The 22734-nt window shown below is 43.6% G+C and overlaps 1 long non-coding RNA gene across 1 annotated transcript in view; it reads left to right on the top strand.

The window, feature by feature from the left end:
* The window catches only part of LOC138364258 (uncharacterized), a 74699-nt gene that overhangs the window by 49955 nt on the left and 2010 nt on the right, over positions 1–22734 (top strand). The window lies entirely within an intron of this gene.

Genomic DNA, 22734 nt, shown 5'->3' with positions numbered 1-22734 from the left:
TGTATGCTGTCTTTGATTGACAGTCTGGCGGTGGTTGCAGCAAGTTTTGCTGTTATTGTGGCTATCCTTTGTTTGATCATGTTTTCTAATGCAGGTAAGTTGGTTACCATTCTTAGATTCTTGCTACGCGTCCATATAGGTGCTCCCAGCATTGTTCTGTGAGCATCATTTTGAGACACTTCCAGTTTCTACCATTGGTTATCACTGAGGGATGTAAGAGCAGGAGCAGCATAGTCGATGAGTGACCTAACTGCTTGAACGTAGTACATTTTGAGTACTGGTAGAGATGCACCATCTCCAAGACTTGTCAGGGAGCGCAAAGCTGAGTTTCTGGCTTTACAACGTGTCTGGGCCTCATACCTATATACAAAAGTTCGTCACAGAACAGAGCACCTCATGTTTTCACCTTGTCTACACCCGTTTCAGTATTGACCTGGGTAAATACTGTCACCCATAACTCTTCACCTTTCCAGTGAATGGAATTTAAGCTTTGTTAATTTTTTCATATGACAGGTTTCTAATTTGGGGAATTAACTTCGTCATCCTACGCTGGACACGTTCAAGTGAATTTATATCCATTCTATAGTACGGCGACTAAAACTGAACTGCATAATCTAAATGGGGGCCTAACTAGAGCAAGATATATCTGAACAAACGCATTGTTTCCACAGGACTACTATGTTGTGAGGAAAAAAAGAGAAGGGAGAGGAGGTGGTGGTGTAATTTTGCTGATAAGAAAAGGTTTGAGTTTTGAAGAGATGGTAAATCAGAACTGTGAAGGTTTCAGTGACTACATTTCAGGCACCATAGCAACTGGAGGACAGAAAATTATAGTAGTCATATATAACCCCCCACCGAACGACAGAAGACCCAGACAGGAATATGATAGAAACAACATGGCCACCATCAATATAATAGAGAGGGCAGCTTCTGTGGCTAGCATGAACGGATTCAGACTACTAATTATGGGAGACTTCAACCATGGGAAGATAGATTGGGAGAACAGAGACCCACATGGAGAACCAGACACATGGAGAGCCAAGCTGCTGGACGTGGCAACGAGAAACTTTCTCAGTCAACACGTCAAGGGACCGACAAGAATGAGAGGAGAGGATGAACCAGCCTTGCTTGATCTAATATTTTCCCTAAATGAGTCGGATATAAGGGAAGTTAAGTTGGAAGCCCCCCTGGGAATGAGTGATCATAGTGTATTGAACTTCGAGTACCTGGTTAAGATAGGAATTGTATCTCCCAAAAAAGAACAGGGAAACAAAGGGCTGGCGAACCGAAAGGGAAACTATGAGATGAATCCATTCATAAGGGATATACAATGGGACAGAACTCATAACCAAGTCCATACAAGACATGGACTATGTCACCCAAAAGTGTCAGGAGGCTGTAAGCAGGTTTGTCCCGGCCCGACAGGAAAAACAGAGAAGCAAAAGAAGAAGAATCCGTGGTTTAATAGGGAATGTATGAAAGCAAAGGAGCTGAACAAAAGAGCATGGAGGAACTTCCGTAATAACAGAACACCAGAAAGTAGAGAGAGATACCAGAGAACCAGGAACAAGTATGTTAGTGAGAGAGCAGCTGAAAAACGGTATGAAAATGATATAGCTAATAAAGCCAAGACCGAACCATAGCTACTACATAGTCACATCAGGAGGAAGACAACAGTGAAGGAACAGGTGATGAAACTTATGGTGGGCGAGGACAGGTACACAGAGAATGACAAGGTGTGTGGAACTGGACAAAAGGTTCCAGGAGGTCTTTACAATAGAACAAGGAGAAGTCACGGCACTAGGAGAGGTGGCAGCAAACCAGGCGACCTTGGAAAGGTTCGAAATTACAAGAGATGTGGTCAAGAAGCACCTATTGGAGCTGGACGTAAGAGAGGCTATTGGGCCGGACGGAATCTCACCTTGGTTATTGAAAGAGTGTGCAAGAGCACTTTGTTTGCCACTCTCCATAGTGTATAGTAGGTCACTGGAAACGGGGGACCAACCAGATATATGGAAGACTGCTAATGTAGTACCAATATACAAAAAGGGTGACAGGCAAAAGGCACTGAACTACATGTTAGTGTCCTTAACTTGTATACCATGCAAGGTGATGGAGAAGATTGTGAGAGAAACCTAGTAACACATTTGGAGAGAAGAGACTTCGTGAGAAACCATCAACATGGGTTCAGGGAGGGTAAATCTTGCCTTACAGGCTTGATAGAATTTAACAATCAGGTGACAAAGATAAAGCAAGAAAGAGAAGGATAGGCGGACTGCATTTTTTTGGGACTGTCGGAAAGCCTTTGACACAGTACCCCATAAAAGGTTGATGCATAAGCTGGAGAAACAGGCAGGAGTAACTGGTAGGGCGATCCAGTGGATAAGGGAGTACCTAAGCAATAGGAAGCAGAGAGTTAGTGATGGGTGAGACCTCAGATTGGCGTGAAGTCACCAGTGGAGTCCCGCAGGGCTCTGTACTCGGACCTATCCTGTTTCTGATATACGTAAATGATCTCCCAGAGGGTATAGACTCATTCCTCTCAATGTTTGCTGACGCCAAAATTATGAGAAGGATTAAGACAGGAGGAGGACTGCTTGAGGCTTCAAGAAGACCTGGACAAGCTGCAGGAATGGTCGAACAAATGGTTATTAGAGTTTAACCCAAGCAAATGTAATGAAGATAGGGGTAGGGAGCAGGAGACCAGATACAAGGTATTATTTGGGAGATGAAATACTTCAAGATTCAGAGAGACCGACCTGGGGGTTGATATCACGCCAGACCTGTCCCCTGAAGCTCATATCAAGAGGATAACATCAGCGGCCTATGCCAGGTTCGCTAACATAAGAACGGCCTTTAGAAACTTGTGTAAGGAATCTTTCAGAACATTATATACCACATATGTCAGACCAATCCTGGAGTATGCGGCTTCAGCATGGAGTCCATATCTAGTCAAGCATAAGACTAAACTGGAAAAGGTTCAAAGGTTTGCCACCAGACTAGTACCTGAGCTGAGAGGTATGAGCTACGAAGAGAGACTACGGTAATTAAACCTCATTTCGTTGGAAGACAGAAGAGTTAGGGGGACATGATCACCACATTAAAGATTCTCAAGGGAATTGACAGGGTAGATAAAGACAGACTCTTTAACACAAGGGGCACACTACACTACACACAGAAATCACAATAGCATGATGCATCAATGAACAAATCCACAAGGGCTGTGACGAGGATTCGAACCTACGTCTGAGATGATCCCAGATGCTGCATTAATCGACTCTGCTACGACATGGTAAAAGAGTTGAAACCGAAGTTCTACTGAACTTACTGGATCCTGCAGTCTGAGACACAAACCAGGATTTTACGCAACTCCCCCATGAACTCGAGCTATGTCAATAGGCCCTTCTACCTCTATTTGTTCATTGATGCATCACGCTATTGTGATTTATGTGTGTAATGAAGTAAGGGCAAAGTGTAATGAAATAAGGGGCCCATGTCGTAGCTCAGTCGATTAAGGCAGCGTCTGGGATCATCTCCTACGTAGGTTCGAATCCTCGTCACGGCCCTTGTAGATTTGCACAAGGGGCACACGCACTAGGGGACACAGGTGGAAACTGAGTACCCAAATGAGCCAGAGAGATATTAGAAAGAACATTTTTAGTGTCAGTGGTTGACAAATGGAATGCATTAGGAAGTGATGTGGTGGAGACTGACTCCATACACAGTTTCAAGTGTAGATATGATAGAGCCCAATAGGCTCGGGAACCTGTACACCTGTTGATTGACGGTTGAGAGGCAGGACCAAAGAGCCAGAGCTCAACCCCCGCAAGCACAATTAGGTGAGCGCGCGCGCGCGCGCGCACACACACACACACACACACACACACACACACACACACACACACACACACACACACACACACACACACACACCCAGACCCCCAGGAAGCACCCGTGACAGCTGACTAACTCCCAGGTACCTATTTACTACAAGGTAACGGGCATAGGGTGATAGAAACTCTGCCCATCGTTTCTCGCTGGCGCCCGGGATCAAACCCGGGACCACAGGATCACGTGTCCAGCGTGCTGTCCGATCGGTCACCGGCTCCCCGTGTGTGTGTGTGTATATATTCACATAGTTGTGTTCACCTAGTTGTATTCACCTAGTTGTGCTTGCGGGGGTTTAGCTGTACTCTTTCGGGCCGCCTCTCAACTGTCAGTCAACTGTTACTATTTTTCCCCCCACACCACTCACACCCCAGGAAGCAGCCCGCGACAGCTGACTAACTCCCAGGTACCTATTTACTGCTAGGTAACAGAGGCGTCAGGGTGAAAGAAATTGGGCCCATTGTTTCTCGCCGGCGCCGGGAATCGAACCCGTGACCAAAGGATCACGCGTCCAACGAGAATAGACAAGGTGAACAAGGACAGCATCTAAAGCGAGAGAAATAGAATGGAAAACATAGAATCTGGAAACAGAAAAGAGTAGAATAAATATACAAGTACTCCTACGGGCATGAGGTACGGTAATTATCAGGAAAAACCACTAAGCCATTACGGCTATATAGTTATAATGGCTTAGTTATTCACACTTAGAATCCACTATAGTCGTGAAAGCCACCTTCACAATTTCAAGGCCAAACAAGACCAAGAACTCGAACATCAGACAAGGTCCCCCCCCCCAAAAAAAAAAAGAAAAAAAGAAAGAAAAAGGCAGCCGGTAGAAGACTAGAAGACGGGGGCATAAGGAGTTTGACTTGCCTAGTGACTTATCTAGTAACTTGAGTAAACATTACAAAGGGAGGACCGTTAAACAAGCAACAGCCTCTGGAGTGAGTGATGGAGGTGGTGCAGGGCGGGAGATTTAATATCTACATATACTAGAGAGGGAGCCAGTGTGCCACCAAAGCCACGCCCTCGCTCACTGCTAGACAGTCAGTGTTTCCCTGCAGGGTTAATGAGTGCCTCCGTGAGTAAGTGATGAATTTGTTAGAGGAGTGGAGTCTGGGGAAGTTAGGGAGACCATCTGCAGTTGGTTTAGCAGGCCGTTCTCCTAAGGTTTCCCAACGTCAAGAAACTGTTGTACTAAAGTGCCCTTATTCTAAAGTTTTTGGTGTTAGTAAAGATCAGTACCATCACATCTGCATTAGCCGACGGTTGTGAACTAGTGAATAGTTTGGTATGCAAGTCGTGTTTTATGCTCTTTCAACTACGTTTCGGTGTGTATAATAAAGGTGAATTTAACTGTTTCAATGAGTGCACTATAATAATCAGCGTTTGCTTAGTGATCGTACATTGTTAATTACAGATCCATTGTGATGATGTGTTAATGCATTGTTTACATCGTATGCTGTATAATACCTGCAATTTAAACAATAGAAGTGATTGTCATAGATACTTTATACGAGGTTTGTTCTGGATCTATACCAAGTGGCATAAGTAGGCTGTTTGATGGTAAAATGGTAAAGGCTCAACTAATGATGCAATGTAAAGAAAAAACTAATGATTTTAGTAGAATAATGAAATTTGGATTAGATTCAATAAAGATTGACTGTTATGATAATGATAATTATACTATTATTATAATTATAATAACATGATAAACAGTAAAATTACTAAAATTACACTGGTATTAATGACGTAGATTACTTTGAGGTACACTCAGGTTCACAAACAATGGTTTATAATACTGACACTGGCATAGCCAGAGTACAATGGAGCAATAATGTATGGGAAGGCTTGGTAACAATGAAACTTAGGTTACCTAGCCTGCACTAGGTAACATGGGAGTTAATTAAGATGAGGCACTTCGTGTTAGTCTGGACTGATAGACCACATTGGGAGAGGAATTTATTGAAGTTATCCTCATTTGATACCACAAACGTTTTTGCTGTAAGTTTTCCTCTTCTTATTGTGCCATCTTTTACACAGCACTGATGGATCACACCTTGGTTTTGTGTACTGATTATTGTGCCATCTTTTACACAGCACTGATGGATCACACCTTGGTTTTGTTTACTGATTATTGTGCCATCTTTTACACAGCACTGATGGATCACACCTTGGTTTTGTTTACTGATTATTGTGCCATCTTTTACACAGCACTGATGGATCACACCTTGGTTTTGTTTACTGATTATTGTGCCATCTTTTACACAGCACTGATGGATCACACCTTGGTTTTGTTTACTGATTATTGTGCCATCTTTTACACAGCACTGATGGATCACACCTTGGTTTTGTTTACTGATTATTGTGCCATCTTTTACACAGCACTGATGGATCACACCTTGGTTTTGTGTACTGATTATTGTGCCATCTTTTACACAGCACTGATGGATCACACTTTGGTTTTGTTTACTGATTATTGTGCCATCTTTTACACAGCACTGATGGATCACACCTTGGTTTTGTTTACTGATTATTGTGCCATCTTTTACACAGCACTGATGGATCACACCTTGGTTTTGTTTACTGATTATTGTGCCATCTTTTACACAGCACTGATGGATCACACCTTGGTTTTGTTTACTGATTATTGTGCCATCTTTTACACAGCACTGATGGATCACACCTTGGTTTTGTTTACTGATTATTGTGCCATCTTTTACACAGCACTGATGGATCACACCTTGGTTTTGTTTACTGATTATTGTGCCATCTTTTACACAGCACTGATGGATCACACCTTGGTTTTGTTTACTGATTATTGTGCCATCTTTTACACAGCACTGATGGATCACACCTTGGTTTTGTTTACTGATTATTGTGCCATCTTTTACACAGCACTGATGGATCACACCTTGGTTTTGTGTACTGAGTTTCTGCAGACAGTAGGAGAGTCCCTGCCTCTTCCTGGTCAGGCACTTGTAGATGTAAACCACCTTGTTAGAGAATACTGCTGCCAGGCACTTGTAGATGTAAACCACCTTGTTAGAGAATACTGCTGTCTGGCACTTGTAGATGTAAACCACCTTGTTAGAGAATACTGCTGCCAGGCACTTGTAGATGTAAACCACCTTGTTAGAGAATACTGCTGTCTGGCACTTGTAGATGTAAACCACCTTGTTAGAGAATACTGCTGTCTGGCACTTGTAGATGTAAACCACCTTGTTAGAGAATACTGCTGCCAGGCACTTGTAGATGTAAACCACCTTGTTAGAGAATACTGCTGTCAGGCACTTGTAGATGTAAACCACCTTGTTAGAGAATACTGCTGTCAGGCACTTGTAGATGTAAACCACCTTGTTAGAGAATACTGCTGTCTGGCACTTGTAGATGTAAACCACCTTGTTAGAGAATACTGCTGTCAGGCACTTGTAGATGTAAACCACCTTGTTAGAGAATACTGCTGTCTGGCACTTGTAGATGTAAACCACCTTGTTAGAGAATACTGCTGTCTGGCACTTGTAGATGTAAACCACCTTGTTAGAGAATACTGGTGCCAGGCACTTGTAGATGTAAACCACCTTGTTAGAGAATACTGCTGTCAGGCACTTGTAGATGTAAACCACCTTGTTAGAGAATACTGCTGTCTGGCACTTGTAGATGTAAACCACCTTGTTAGAGAATACTGGTGCCAGGCACTTGTAGATGTAAACCACCTTGTTAGAGAATACTGCTGTCTGGCACTTGTAGATGTAAACCACCTTGTTAGAGAATACTGCTGCCAGGCACTTGTAGATGTAAACCACCTTGTTAGAGAATACTGCTGCCAGGCACTTGTAGATGTAAACCACCTTGTTAGAGAATACTGCTGTCTGGACAAGATCGGATTTTAGGGAATGGGTAGCTTGTTTGAGGCGCATTTTTCTTTGATTTTGACCTGCTGGATTCTTTTTGCCTACGCTGTAAGTAGCACTTATGGTTTTGTTGGTTTCATAACGCATTTGGTCTATTATGACAGCATGTACAATGCCTATACACACTCTTCATCGTCTCTTTCCTCAAGGATGGATGAAGATGAAACATTAACAGTCCAGTAACTTTTGCTGGTCTTGTTCGTCCTGGGAGATATTGTTGGCCAGTTATAGTACTGATGCATGCATTTATTGTCTAGCGCTTCCTTATGTTTTTTTATGGAATCGTTGGTTTCAGACACGTATTTTCCTAACGGACGGTTTATTTTATACTGAAGTTGGTGGTTCACTTGACAGGCTTTAACATCAACACGAAGAAGGGTTATTTGTTGATATTGTTGTTGCAGGTTCGCACAGTTAACTTAATCATCATGTTGAAGGTCCTGAGTGATCATAATATGGGCCTGAAATACTAGACACAGCTTCTTGAATCACAGATTCTCACACCAATTAGGGCATTCCAGCGAGGGACCTGCAGCAAGCTTGAAGTGCATGAAGTGGGATGTTACCTTGAGGTGCTTCCGGGGCTTAGTGTCCCCGCGGCCCGGTCGTCGACCAGGCCTCCTGGTTGCTGGACTGATCAACCAGGAATTTGCAAGGAGGAATGTTAGCAAGGAATTTGCAGATGTTTGTGAGGAAACAATCCCCTGACTCAGTGAGGGTGTTGAGGGGAGAGCAGCGCCGCCACTGACCCCAGAGGGCGAGAAACGACAGCTGTCGGTGGTGTTCTGGAGGGTGCCTTGCTTGGTGCTTTGCTGTTTTTTCTGTGCACAAACTGGCTTTTGGAAGTCATGGTTGGTTGTGTATGGGTATGAAGAAAATGTTGTAGCCTAAACTTGAGTCAGGAAGCACGGTGGTGGGCAGCAGGCACTGATAATCACAACAGGAAAAGTTTGTATTGAATTTTGTTTGCAAGTAAATGAGTTAATTGAGTTGGTTACTGTCGATGTCTTATGACGTGCTTGGTCTCCATGTACTTGGCTGCCTGTAGGTGATGATTTACGTCATCTGGGGGTAGTTGGGGACTGTAATACAGCTTAGAATGGAGAGCGTAGACGAGCACAGGTCGACGCCCTCAACACACTACCTTGTATATCTACTATGAATTTGTTAAGGTTAAATTCTAGTTGCCAGTTGTAATAGATTAGAGCTTGTTCTGTGGGGGTCAATATCTAAGGTCACGGAGGTATTAAACAGTGGGGTTAGGGATGGCCTGGCCCCAAGGGATAAAATCCCAGCAAATATTCAATACTATAAATGGTCTGTAATCTAGAGAGATTAACAACCCCACTACAACAAGGAAAAAGTTATACTCTGGTTATAAACCTTATTATATAATTGATTAACCGTAATCCCCCTAAGTACAATAATTTTCTTTCCTCCTCAATCTTGCGTTAATTCCCTGAAGCCACATAGAAAGGAGACGAGGGTTACAAACAACGACTAGATGCAAGACTACGCTCGTTAAGGGGACAGACCATACACTGGTAACTTAAACACAACTTATGGTCACCCTTAAGCCACCCCTCAGGTAACACTTGGGGCTCAAAACACTGGCTTAGAGGACACACAAGAATACACTAAGACTACAATGGCACGGTACGTATATAATGGTACTTAAATTGGTATTTAAAGGATAAGGCGAGAGGAAAAAGGGGAGAGGAGGAGTCACCAGCCACGGGTCCAGACCCTTTGAACACCCAACAACCAAGACGTCTCTCGCTTCCACATGTGGTTGCTGACTCGGTAAATAACTTGATCGTACAGTAACAAGTACTAGTCTTCCAAGATAAGCGTTTACTTATTACCTGAACAGTTCTAAGTATAACTAACATATAGCTTTACATCATACTATTAACTCAGGGTATACCAGCTCTGTGAGCAACGAGGTTAATCCTACATCTGGCAGAGAAGCGGAACCCTCGACCAACCAACCAACCAACCAAGCTAGTTCCAGGTACCCTTTAAATATAGGTCTATACTGCTAGATTAATCTCCCCTCCTACTTAACCCAAACTATTAATTAATGTTCTAATATTTACTTACTCAAAAACCCACACATGCTCCCTAACAGTCATGGCCTATCACTACCAAAATACTTAAGTGAATGATACCTGCATGAAAATAAAACTGAATTCTATTTAAGCCTGGTTTCCTGGCAGTGCCAATTAAGAACCCAGGGTCAAAACTCATCCCCCCTTCAGAGATAAAAAAAAGTTTCTACAAGAATAGTCATATTTTTTGTAAGGACGTACAAAGAAAAATAACCCTTAAAAGAAAATTAAAAACAAGAAATTTCTCTGAAAGAAAAACACACAAAGGGAAAAACAATTTTGACAAGGAATATTTATTGTCACAAGAGATTCCATGAATAAAACAAAACATGATAGTTTGTGGCTTCCTGTGGCTGAGAGGTACGCTACTCAGGCAACCAGGATAGCGCATCAGCTGTCACGTTTAGCCGACCTGGTAAGTGGATTACGGTAAGACTGAAGTCCTGCAGGTATAATGCCCACCTGAGGATCCATTTATTTTTCTTTCATCTGAGGGATGAACACTAATGGGTTATGGTCCATATACGCTTCCACTATATTTGCCGTGAGATTGATTGATTGATTGATGCAGATTAAGCCATCCTAAAGGTGGCACGGGCATGAATAGCCCGTAAGTGGTGGCCCTTTTGAGCCATTATTAGTATCAATAGATGATACTGGAGATCTGTGAAGGTGCGACTGCACCCTGCGTGACGGGAGATGTCTCCCGTAATGTGTTCAATTGATTGATGATTGATGAAGATTGATGAAGATTAAGCCACCCAAAAGGTGGCACGAGCATGAATAGCCCGTAAGTGGTGGCCCTTTTGAGCCATTACCAGTATCAAGAGCTGATACTGGAGTTCTGTGAAGGTGGGACTGCACCCTGCGTGACGGGAGATGTCTCCCGTGCCGTGAGATAGCCTGCCAAAAGATTGAAGTATAACACTAGTGCCAACACTCCTTTTTCTACCACTGAATAGTTGTGCTGTTGCCTTGTCAAATTTCAGAGTAATAGTACACTGGATAATCCACTTGATCATCCCAAGTTTGCAACAACACTGCACCAGCACCTGAATCATATGCATCGACGTGAATTTTAAATGGTTTGTCGAACCTTGGACTAGTGAACACTGAAGCGGAAGCTATGATCGATTTAAAGTTTTTAAAAGCCTCTGCACAGTCTGTTGACCACATTAATTTAGTGGCTTTTAGCAACAAGTTTGTTAAGGAAATTGCCACACTCGAAAAATTCTGACAAAACTGTCAGTAGTACACACAGATACCGATAAATCGCTGCACATCTTTCTTGTACTGGAGCACTGGATACTCCAGAATGGCACTGATTTTATCTTGCTGAGATAACTTTTCCTTGGACCACTTCATACCCTCGGAATGTCACTAGGCCTTTTCATTAACCATTGGTTTATTCATTCTAATATTTTATTTATTCCATGGGCCTGTAATATCTATGCCAGTCTTTCATATGATACCTTATCAAAAGCTTCAGCAAAATGCATGTGTATATTACATGCACCGAAAGGCCTTTTGTCTGAGTATCTGGCAATATTTTCACAAATGTGAGCAAATTTGTAAGGCAGGATCTGTTTTTAACAAATCAATGTTATGTCGATTGTATTTTTATGGGTTTGTTAACTGAAAGATGGTGAATGATTCCCTCTTCATGAGACTCTCCATGAGCTTGCAGATGTCGATTATATATACACACACAAGTACATGAAATAACACTGTAGGTGTCACTTTCGCACAGATCACTATAAAACTTATGCAGTCTCTCTTCCCGGCGAGTCCACTTCTATCTTCTATCATACACAACCCGAGGTTCCTTTCCTGAATGTCTTCTATGGTCCTCACACTGGCGAGTTTACCTTTTTAAGTGAATTCACAGGCTAGTCCTACACGGTATCATCACAGTGGCAAAACCTCTTCTACTATCCAGCCGCAGGCCGGCCGGGGTCTCCAGCCACACAAGCTTAAAAGTACATCCACGGACAGTACTTCGGTCTATATCAAAAATACTTCACTAAGTGTTAGATCACTCTCTTCACCGACTCGGCCACTTTTCACTGCAACATGTCTTTGTTCAAGACTGCCCTGGGTGAACGCATTCCTGTCGACCAAGATTCCACCACCATCTCTTCTGCGGACTGAAAATGTGATAAGTAGGACAAACTACAAAGGGATCAAATAGGATCACAACCTTCAACCAGGGATCAGAAAATTGTCGGGTGAGCTCAACATTTGATGTGCCGACATCGTCACATCAACGAAATACACAATCAAATCTCCTAGAAGACATAATTGCAGGTATAGCAGATCAAATTGCATTGAGATAAGTGATAATAAATCTGCTCACCCTTAACTGTTATTGAGCATACGTTATAACCGTAACAGCATATTTATAAGTGGAAGAGCTCTAACAAGTAACTACATGAAAGGAAACAATGACTTCCCAAGAACGGTGGTGGTTATTAAAGCTGCACAACTCCACGCGAATAACATGTAGGAAATAATATTCAGAATAAGTCAACACGTCTCACAGCTCTGGTTATAATATGGGGAGTCCCCATCATGCATCAGAGACGCATCTCTGAGTACATTTTTTTATTATTAATCAGGAGTTGATCTTAATATGATAATTGAAAATATAATTAATTTTTGAAGTAGATTTTTATGTTCAGTCCTCAAACGGTTGTTTTTAGTGGTAAATTAATTAATAGCATTTTGTGTGAGATGGTCTTGTGATGTCAATATATATTTCTCGTTTTCTGGAGTACACGTGTCACGTACACCATCCTTTACAGGATTAATTAAATTAATTTTAATTTATTAATACAGTAACAGCAATATTTTTATGTATGCTGCAACAAAGACTTTATGGGTGACGTGGAAGATCTTTCCACAATAAATTCGGAAACCTGGTTCTCTAGGGTCATCCTCTTAAGACTTCCGTCCCATTGCTCTCATGAGTTGCGTCTGCAATCTCTTTGAGCATATGGTCAATGTCCAAACGATGTGGTTCATGGAACGCTATCACCTCATCTCCCCTTTTCAATTTGGATTTCGCAAGTGTAGCAGCACGACTGATGCATACTGTCCCAACTTCATTTTTTTTTATCTTCGCGGTAATCTCCCCCTCCTACTCGAGAGCTTCCTTTCTCGTAGTTTCTTTAGAGTGCGGCTTGGTACCCCACTCTCTCGCTCTTTTCGGCAATACGAGGGTGTGGCCCAAGGCAGTGTTCTGAGCACTACTCTCTTCCTGGTTGTCCTCAATGGTCTTCTTTCCTCCCTTCCCTCAGACATTTTCCCCACTCTTTGTTGATCTTGCTCTCTGCTGTTAGGGGGGTGATTCGCCTTTCCTCTAATGGCAGCTTCAACTTGAGATTGATGCCGTGTAGTCCTGGGCCTCCAATCATGGCTTCAAGTTCTCTCTGGCTAAGCATTATGCTATGACCTTTACTTGGAAGCAGGTCGTCCTTCGACCCTCCTTTGTCGCCTTATGGTAATCCTCTTTCGTATAAGGATTCTTCTAAACTAATGGGGTAAATTTTTGACACTACATTGTCCTGTCCCATATCACCTACCTCAGAGTTGAATGCTCTTAGGCCCTTAACATAAGGTCTTGTCCCAAACTTCATGTGGAACTGATAGGCACACGCTCCTCTTTATATTCTCTCTTGTGCTCTCTAAACTTGATTATTAGTATCCTGCTTACTGGTCTGCCTCTCCCTCCACCCTTCGTCGTCTTGATGCTCTTCACCATACTGGGCTCCGTGTTAGCTCAGGTGCTTTTTGTTCGGCCCCTTACCCCAGAGCGTGTATGTTGCATCCTGTCTCTACGGGATCGCCGTGATCACTACCGTCTTCGCTACTTTGCGCGGTCCCTACAACACACTCTCTCTCTTAAGTCGTACTTTGAACATTACCCCTCCTGTCGGCCCTGTTCCCTTTCACCACTCTCCTCTTTCTGTACAGTTGTCTCACCTGCAAGGTTCTCCCTTTGTTGGTGTTGCCAATGTTTCTCCTCATGTCATTCCGTCCTTGCCCCCCCCCCCTTGGAGGGTCACTCTCCCTACGTTTTGTAGAACATTGACGTTCATGACAGTCTTTTACCTCTTACAGTTCTAAAACGCCTTTTCTTTGCTCACTTTTCTTCACACTCCCGCTCATCTCCGTCTTCACAGATGGGTTCAAGTCTACTGACTGCAGGCTACGCCTTTGTGTTTCCTGACTGGACTTGTGTGTGTTGCCTGCCTCCAGAGTCCATCATCTTCACAGTTGAACTTTATGCAATTTTGTTTGTTCTTCGTCAGCTGCTTTCTCGCCGTTATTCTTCCTTAGTTGTTGTAGTGAACTCTTTCAGTGCCCTCATGGCACTGGAGTCCTTTAATCTTGTCCATCCTGTGGTCGTAGCGATTCAATATTGGCTGTTTTGTATCTCCAGCAGATTTAAGACTGTATAGTTTTGCTGGGTTCCCAGCTATATTGGTTTGTTTTTAAATGAGCGCGCGGACACTACTGCTAAGTAAACTCTCTGCCCCTGTCCCATCTCCCATAAAGCTGTTCCTTATTTGACTGTGACGAGAAATGTAGGTGTTAAGGCAGTGTTCTCTATGGCTGGTGTAAATGCCAATCACATTAAAAAAAAATGTTGACTGCTTGGTGGTTGTCTCCTGTGGTAAAGCGAAAGGGAAAAACACGCAAAACAAACCTTATAAATAATGAACATTAATTTACTTTAAACATATATAAACAAAATAAAGATAATCCCTTGGCTATGTACAGTGTGGATCAAAAATATATACAAAGACAAAACACACTATAAAATAATGATTACGTTACTCTACAATACGCAAGACAAAAATTAGTTAAAGGTGCTGAGAATAGTGGGCTGGCTGAAACCTGCTTGATCCCAGGTTGATGGGGTTCTGGGAGTTCTTCTACTCCCCAAGCCTGGCCCGGGGCCAGACTTGTGAGAGTTTGGTCCACCAGGCTGTTGCTTGGAGCGGCCCGCAGGCCCACATACCCACCACAGCCCGGTTGGTCCGGCACTCCTTGCAGGAAACAATCTAGTTTCCTCTTGAAGATGTCCACAGTTGTTCCTGTAATATTTCTGATGCTCGCTGGTAGGACGTTGAACAACCATAGACCTCTGATGTTTATACAGTGTTCTCTGATTTTGCCCATGGCACCTCTACTAATATACAGGACGTATGCTTAGATAGAAGCGTCAGCTCGAGAGCACAAGAATATTGAGACCAACTGCTCATGCGAGACTATATATAGACGATGCAGATGGCGCTGAAGTCGCGGATTCATTAATGGGAAGAGTGTTGGTTTGAAGTTTTTTTTTTTTTTATTTTTATTTTTACATGCAAGCATGCAAGATAAAGACAATTAATACAATAAAACATCAGAGAAACCAAAAACAAAATACAGAAGCTACCGGCCAGAAGGACCGACAGCACAGGACAATAATTAGCACAAATGGAGGAACAGCATACATAAAGACAAATTAAAGAACAAAAACAATAACAAACAAGCAAATAATGTAAGCAAATAAACAAAAACAAACACCGGCCAGAAGGACCGACAACAAAACACATCAAAATTTAGAAAATGAAACATAACACAAGACAATGCACACACAAACAATTCATAAATATAAACAAAAAGAAAATTAAAAAGAAAACACAATACAACAAGGTAATACATGAAGAGAATACACTCTGCAAAACACCGGCCAATCAGCGGACATACTTGCCCGGGAACAAAGCCCGGGGAAAACGCACATTGAACGCCTCCCAACGTAACCACTCCCAAGGGTCTCGTACACGCACCGGGGACGCCATGTCATCCGGAACCCTAGCTACAAACACTCGCAAGCAGGGGACCCAAATGGTATCACTCCTGACGCGAGTAACTGCCACAATCCCCCACATCAAGGGAACACCCCCACCATGAAATTCCCCCGGCTCATCATTCAGCAGTAACTCAGCAATCGCCGACCAGTGACACAGTGGCATCACCGACGCCGGCAACACGTCCCCCAGGTCCCCCAACACACACCCTCACAAGAGGGAGCTGGACATAGGACACCACCACCGGGGCACCAGCGGCCACGGGCACACCACCAGACGACTGCAGAGAACCAGGGCGGCGCGCATCCTTCCGGAATGTCACAACCAGGCCACGCCCAGCAACCACACCATCCCTGGGAGCGGGAGCCACCACCTCCCACTGCGGAGAATTCCCAGGCGGAGAAGGAATGGAAGGCACCCCCGAGACCTGGGCACCAGCATCAGCAGGCACATGAACCTCTGCCACCACCAACCGTGGAGACAGCGACACATTCGGTTCCACACCGTCAACACCCAAGGACCCACAGTCACCGAATTCCCCAACATCGGCCCAGGCAGACGACGAACGCCTGGAACGCTTGGGCTCCGGCCGGAGATCGTCAGAGCCAGAAGCGGACCCAAAAACACGGGTCCCACCAGCTGGACGAACCGATGCCCGACGCACAACGGCAGCAGCCTCCACCACAGGGGGAACTGGCCCACACACAGCAGGAGGCTCCGCAGCCACCCCAGCACATCCGGGACCCGAGGCGAGAACACAGGGCCAGGCGCAGCAGCCGAAGACGAGGGAGAAGGCGGCGGCGCGTCACAATGATCACGAGGAAGGCCTTCAGGAGCAGCGGAGACAGTGCCAGGAGCACGGAGACCATCCGATAGCACTGCAAGACCCGGAGGAGAGTCTGTAACAACCGGAGGGACGTCCGGCGACGTAGGGGGAGCCGCATCCACTAACTGAACGCTCACCTCTTCATCCCCGGAGACCTCCTCCAGAGGGAGCGGTGGGATGCACCGCTCCCATAAGCTCCCATAAGCTGCACACCTATAAGCAGCTCCAGCACAAGACGACGGAGCTGTGTTTTTGGTGCTCGTGGTAGTGTTGGCCATGGTGTTGGCGTTAAAACCAAACCCACAGGTGTACTTGTGTGGGAGGATTGAGAGAATTTTGTCCCACAAATTCCAATATTTGATGGTACCGATGTTGGTGTGACAGTTATTTGCCTATACAGGTGATGATATGGCTGAAATTGACTTATGGCGTATTTTGACAAGGAATTCATGGACCTTCTCGTTACAGAGATAAACAGATATGCTCACAGCCTCATTGACTCGGGCATTTTACCTGCCTCTTGCATGGCACGATGGAAAGACACCACAAATGAGGAAATGTGTGTTTTTTAGCATTTAGCATGATAATGATAACATTCTGAAAAACGTGATCCAGGATTATTGGAGCAAAGACAGCCTTGTTCCATCCCCTGTGTTAAACAGGTACATGTCGTGTGATAGGTGTCTGCACTTTGAGAACAATGATAATGAAGACAGACAGGACAGACTTTGGAAGCTGCGGAAGATTTTTAGTGATATAAGAGGAAAGTTCTGTGATTACTTCGTACCAGGGCAGAATGTGGTGATTAATGAATCGCTAGTCCTCTTCTAGGGACGACTTGCGTTCAGGCAGTACATCCCATCAAAGTGGCATTGATTTGGACTATGTTTTTCGTGCTATGTGACTAAGAAACTGGTAAAGTCATGGACATAATACTGCATTCAGGTACAGACATTGACATACCAGGTGAAGATCCACACGGGCTCTCTGGCATTGTCAAAACACTCGTGGAAGCGTTGCTGAACAATTGGCATATTCTATTCACGGACAACTACTATATCAATCCCTTGCTGACCAGATTCCTCCTTGACCACAACACCGGCGTATGTGGCACCATCAAGGCCCACGGGAGGAAAATGCCAGTGTTTGGTAGTGGTATTGCAGTGTGTGATTGTCAGCTGCGAAAGTGTGACAAAATCTTATCAGTGTGCTGGACCGACAGACGTGACGACAGACGTGACGACAGACGTCCCATTTTTCCTTGAGAGCTTTCTGTAGTTGTACCTTTAAAGTGAGACTTTGTGCGGTTTTCTCACACTTTTCAACAATGCAAGTGTTACCCCGTGTAGGATTTTAAATTACTTTCTAAACTTTTCCTGGTTGTTCTCGTGCGATCTTTGTCCCTTTCCTGTGGTGTATTCTTGGTCCACTATGTACACATACTCCTGTCGTTGTTACGATTTCTCCTTCATCCAACAGATTCCAAATTGTGATCGATAGCGTGTTGTTATGGGGTAATATTCACGGCTTAAAGGTCTCTCCAGCTAAGATTTAAGCTGACTTTTACTCCAAAGATGTCATTCCTCGACTCTCCTTGTCACTATGCTAATCCGCTTCTGTACAAGTATAATGCTAAACTCTGGCAGCTGATCATTGGCATCACCTGATTTCATGCTTCTGAAATTAATGTTCTGAGGCCCTTCCCATCCCTTGGACTTGTCCCACAATTCCTGGCGAGTTGATAGAGCGCACTTATGTTTGCACTCCTCTTGTGCTGTCTAAACTAGACTATGGCTGCCCCACCTATTCTCTGCTATTCCTTCTACTGTCACCTAGACGCTTATGTGCGGCCCCTGGTGCCTATGCAGAGGTTATTTGCAAACAGAAATCACAATTGCGTGATGCATCAAATAAACAAATCCACAGGGGCCGTGACGAGGATTCGAACCTGCGTCCGAGAGCATCCCAGACGCTGCCTTAATCGACTGAACTACGATATGGTCAAGGAAGGGAAAGGAATTATCACGGGGAAAGCGCCAAGCCATTACGACTATATAGCACTGGGAAGGGGTCAGGATTTGGGATGGGAAGGGGGGGGGGGGGAAAGGAATGGTCCCCAACCACTTGGATAGTCGGGGACATGGTCAAGGAGTTGAAGCCGAAGTTCAGTAGAACATGCAGGATCCTGCGGCCTCTCCGAGGCACAAACTAGTGTTTTACACAACCACCCCCCCCTGCACTCGAGCTATGTCAATAGGCCGTTCTCCCTCTTCGCCCTTACTTCTTTACACAAGAGGGAGAACGGCTTGTGTAAAATCTTGATTTGTGCCTCGGAGAAGCTGCAATATCCTGCATGTTCTACTGGACTTCGGTTTCAACTCCTCGACCATGTCGTAGCTCAGTCCATTAAAGCAGCATCTGGGATGCTCTCGGACGCAGGTTCGAATCCTCGTCACGGCCCTTGTGGATTTGTTCAGACAGATGTTTAAACTGGCATTCATCTCAACCGGATCATCACTACCTGTTCTGTCGTAGGTATTTAAAAGGTGAGATTTAATGTTTCTGTGATTTTCCGCACAAATATAGAATTGGAAAAGGAGCTGTAATGTTCCCGAATGTTCAGGTCTCCAGCAGCAGCAGCATTGTTGCTGCTGCTGCTGCTGCTGCTGCTGCTGCTAGACTGTACTGCAGAAGCAGATAGAGAGGGAGGGAAGCAGCCACAGCTGTGAGGTAACCTGACCTCCAAAGAGGCAAAGTTCCTACAGGAAACAAATCACCAGAACAATATGATGGTAGTGCAAGATAAAAAGAGTAATTAAGAGGTAGTACCATAAGTTTAAAAATTTATAAATAAATAAAGGCTAGACTAAAACACAGGAATTTTTTTACCTAATGAGTATAGTAGGGTCTAACAGTAGTTTAAAGGAAAAGAAAACAATTGTTAATTTATTTACAATATGAACTATTGATCAATATAACAACTTGTTTTCTTTCAATAATTTTGTAACAATCCTAAGTGTGTTGTTAATAAACTCATCATGACTAACATTTGGATCCTAAGATTTAAATTTTTGTCTATCTGATATAAGACTAATGAAAAGCAGTGGTATAGTGGACTTTAGTTTGAGAAGAGGTACAGACCTTCTAGCTGTGCTTGAACTCCATTTTATTTGGTTGACTGTTACTGTGTGTGTGTGTGTGTGTGTGTGTGTGTGTGTGTGTGTGTGTGTGTGTGTGTGTTCCACACACAAACGAATATTCACCTTTCTACTTTACCTATTATTCCCATTGACCTCATTGTGTGTGCTATCACTCCATGATCACGTTTATGAAATACCTATGTGAAGTCCGTGTATACCACATCTGCATTCTGTTTTTCTACTAATACCTCGGTTATTTTGTCGGAGTGGTCAAGTAACTGCGATAGGCACAATCTTCCTACTCTAGATCCATGTTGACCTGGGATGTGGAGGTCATGGGTCTCCAGGAAACTGGAGACCAGGGGCCAGATTCCCGAAGCAGTTACGCAAGCACTTACGAACCTGTCCATCTTAATCTTTGGCGGTTTTGTTTACACTTATTAAACAGTTAATGAGCTCCAAATTACCAGGTTGCTGTTTATAACAACAACAGTTAATTGGGAGGTTTTCATGCTTGAAAACTGTTTTAATAAATGTTATCGAAGTCGCCAAGGATTGAGGAAATATGTACACGTTCGTAAATACTTGCTTAACTACTTCGTGAATCTGGCCCCTGACCCGTGATCTCTCACTCAAATACGTTTATGTGGGTCGTTAGTGCCACTGGTCTATAATTCTTTGCCAATGCTTTGCTCCCTACCTTGTTAGTAGTAGGCACCTATCAGTCTCAGGAGACTATGGAGTTGCGCTCTGGTTGTCGGTCTGGAGGGGCCTCACCAGGGCACAAAGCCAGGGTAGGTTGATTCGGGGGAGAAGCTGTTACCCAGGCAGCAGGTCCCCCCTCTCCATGGCGCTGAAAGTCTCCAATGGAAAGGCATACGCCAATACGATTGGTTCCAGCGCCGTCGCTGGAACTGTGAGTTCCGGGGTTGACCTCGAAGGTGGTGAAGAAGGGCACAGGGACCTCCAACCCCAATAGGTTTTGCTCCTCCCCTGTAAAGAGGAGCAAAACCTATTAATTTCAGCGAATCTGGTATCTCCCCTGTGTCAAAGATATTTCTCCCCACTATTCTCCCCACAGGGAGCCGGTCGGCCGAGCGGACAGCACACTGGACTTGTGATCCTGTGGTCCTTGGTTCGATCCCAGGCGCTGGCGAGAAACAATGGGCAGAGTTTCTTTCACCCTATGCCCCTGTTATCTAGCAGTAAAATAGGTACCTGGGTGTTAGTCAGCTGTCACGGGCTGCTTCCTGGGGGTGGAGGCCTGGTTGAGGACCGGGCCGCGGGGACACTAAAGCCCCGAAATCATCTCAAGAAGATGCTACTGGCACTTAGCATGTCTTTATAAATATTAAATAACACGAGTCTGGACCCGGGGAAAGAGTCCATGTTATCAATTTCTCCTTCAAAATCTGCAAAAATTCGAGTTAATATGTCAAAATTTCATGTTTGGATATCAGGCATAAAGATGATGTCCGGATCTTCCATACACACAGAAATCACAATAGCGTAATGCATCAAATGATGCATCTATATCACCTGCGTCTATCCCCTCGAACGCAGGTTCGAATCCTCGTCACGGCCCTTGTGGATTTGTTCATCCGGATCGTCCACTTTCATGCTATTTATTGGGATGCTAAACAATTGTTTAAGTAATAAAAAATGCTGAAGCCTAAAAACAGCCGTAGAAATCACATTGTTTTGGGGGGTTTCAGTAATATCTTTATCATGTGTATGAACCTTCACTTGTAAAGAAAAAAAAGGTCCAATACATAGTTTTTTTGTGATTTCGCATATATGAAGAAATTTGTTTTTCTTTCTCTTGAATGGCTTTGTCGTAATTGCATTTCATCAATCTGATATAATTGCTTTAGTCTTTGGTAGATTAATTCAAACTCCGTTTAAATTATTGCATCTTTGTAGGGATAGTTGTCTCCTTAAACATTTTCGTTATTATCTTCTTTTGTAGTGCCGTCTGCGTCCTCTTTCTTCGTTGGTCCTCTTTCTGGCTCTCAACACAGGAAAAAGTTTCAGAAAGACTTCATATTTTTTGGAAGTTAGTTGTTCTATGTCTTGTTTAGGATTTGTATGGCTTATAAACATTCAATGGGGAAACTGTTTGTTCCCTGTATCTTTTCCCAGTCAATCCTTTTATTATAATTTAGTTTATAGAATAACCTCTCTCGCTTGATAAATGTTTTAGGCCTATTAAAAGTACTGATGTTGGTTTGCACTTAAATGAGTTTGTGATCTGAGTGTGTTTTATCCAAGATTATAATGTCGCTGATTGTCATCTTTGTAGGTGAAGTTCAGATCTAGAATATTTTCGTTCCTAGTTGACACTTATCTGCTGGTTAAGTTAAAATTTATCACGGAATCTAAGTAGTTCATTAGAATAATAAACAAGTTTATTAGATCTTCTTACTAGAAGAAAAGAGAAAAGAAAGATGTTAACTCTACTCCCAGTAGAGTTAACTACCACCGCATTTGGAGAGTTAAGCAGCTCAGAGCATACAAGATCTTCTCCTATATACAGACCTACTCCTCCATGTGACCTATTTACCCGATCACGTCTATATAGATAATATTGTTATCCAGATCTCACTGTCTAATAGATCCCATGCATGGGTTTGTGTGAAAGGTCCAAATACTGTTTGACTCGGCGAAGAGGCCCTTTATGAACCGTGTTTTTTTTTCTCTCCAGTTTTTCGACCTTGAATGCTGTCAAATATGAATGAGGTTACTGCATTTGAGGTAATTTGATGAAAATTTTTCAGGCAAGTCCATTATGTGTGGACATATTGGTTTTGTTCTGACCAGTACTGATTGTTGCAAGTTTACTTGTTGCCTGTTGTTGTTGTACCTCTGTTGTGGGATATAATTGTATGTGATTCTTGTATGTAAGTGGGTCTTTCAGCCAGTTCTATACACTCTGTTCCACCTTTTATAACCTCTCTTGTCTGGATATAAAAAATTGACTTTCTTCAACGCCAT

This window comes from Procambarus clarkii, chromosome 2, assembly GCF_040958095.1.
Source record: "Procambarus clarkii isolate CNS0578487 chromosome 2, FALCON_Pclarkii_2.0, whole genome shotgun sequence".
In the NCBI taxonomy this organism is placed as follows: domain Eukaryota; kingdom Metazoa; phylum Arthropoda; class Malacostraca; order Decapoda; family Cambaridae; genus Procambarus; species Procambarus clarkii.
The sequence above is the reverse complement of the archived record's forward strand: the minus strand, read 5'-3'. Positions and strand labels throughout refer to the sequence as shown.